This window comes from Dipodomys spectabilis, unplaced genomic scaffold (genome assembly GCF_019054845.1).
Source record: "Dipodomys spectabilis isolate Male_0828 unplaced genomic scaffold, ASM1905484v1 ptg000515l, whole genome shotgun sequence".
Taxonomy (NCBI): Eukaryota; Metazoa; Chordata; class Mammalia; order Rodentia; family Heteromyidae; genus Dipodomys; species Dipodomys spectabilis.
The window spans coordinates 2084935-2086280 of NW_024871192.1; the positions used below are offsets into that span (position 1 = coordinate 2084935).

At 37.1% G+C, this 1346-nt stretch overlaps 1 non-coding gene across 1 annotated transcript; it reads right to left on the reverse strand.

Moving 5' to 3' along the window:
- Positions 1 to 952: 952 nt before the first annotated feature.
- Positions 953 to 1059, reverse strand: LOC122099468. The gene has a single exon (XR_006145935.1). It is a non-coding gene; the product is annotated as a U6 spliceosomal RNA (small nuclear RNA).
- Positions 1060 to 1346: the final 287 nt, after the last annotated feature.

Genomic DNA, 1346 nt, shown 5'->3' on the forward strand with positions numbered 1-1346 from the left:
TTAATAATATTCTGCTACCACTTACAGAAATGGTCTATCAAGATGGCTTTTCAAGGTTGATTGTAAAAAATGTTTATTTCAGGGGCTGGGAAGGTGGCTCAGTGGTAAGAGAGCTTGCTTTGCATGCCTGAGGCCCTGGGTTCGATTCCCAGCACCACCTAAGAAAAAAAAGCCAGAAGTGGCACTGTGGCTGAAGTGGTAGAGCACTAGCCTTGAGCTGAAGAGCTGAGGGACAGCACTCAGGCCCAGAGTTCAGGCCCCACTACTGGACCCAAAAAAAAAAGTTTATTTCTGTGTGGGAGGACCATATAAAAAACAAAAAAAAATCACATCGTACATTATAAATACTTTAGAAACAACAGCAAGAAAAAAAACCACTTGTGTCCCTATCTTGGGGTTCATTAAGCTTAACAACACCTTATCTATTCACATGCACATAGCTTTTGACCTTTTCTGCTTATCCACGACATATATTAATTATTGAAAATAAGGGATACCACGTGACTGATGTTTCTTTGGACTTGGCTTATTTTAGTTAATATAATTTTTCCTAGTCTTTCCATTCCGTAACAAATTGGGTGATGTCATTCTTTCCGATGGACGATAGAATTCCCATACACACACACACACACACACACACACACACACACAAACTCACAACGTTTTCTTGATCCATTCATCTACTGAGGGGCATCCTGGTTGGTTCCATATCTTAGCTATGGGAAATAATGCTGCAATAAACATAATTGTATTGGTAATTTTAATATGGTCTTGTTGCTGACTATTTAGGTGAATACCCAAAAGTGGGATTGCTTGGTCATTTGTGAGCTCTATGAGGAATCTTTTAAGGAACCTCCATACTGCTTTCCATGTGGTTGAACAAGTTTACACTCCCACCAAAAAGGAAGTAGGGTTCCCTTCTTGCCACATCCCCTCCAGCATCTGTTATTGTAAAAATGTGGAGCGCTTCACAAATTTGCGTGTCACACTTGTACAGGGACCATGCTAATCTTCTCTGTATTGTTCCAATTTTAGTGTATGTGCTGTTGAATTGAGCACAGAACATTTTTTATATATAAAGTGGAATTGATTTTCTTAAACTAGACAATTCAACAAAAAGTAAGTTCAAAAGATTTGTCGTGAAATTTTAGAACCATGTATTTCTTACATAAGCATACATTTAAGACTAAATTCAAGATATGTTAAAACAAAATAATTCCAGGTATTTGTTGTTGAACAGATGTGTAGGAGGAGAAATTCAATTATTCTATACAAGGCACCTATCATAATTAACACTGCCGCAAGTGTTAAGTACTTTTTTAAGTTTTAATGTTTTAAATATGTTT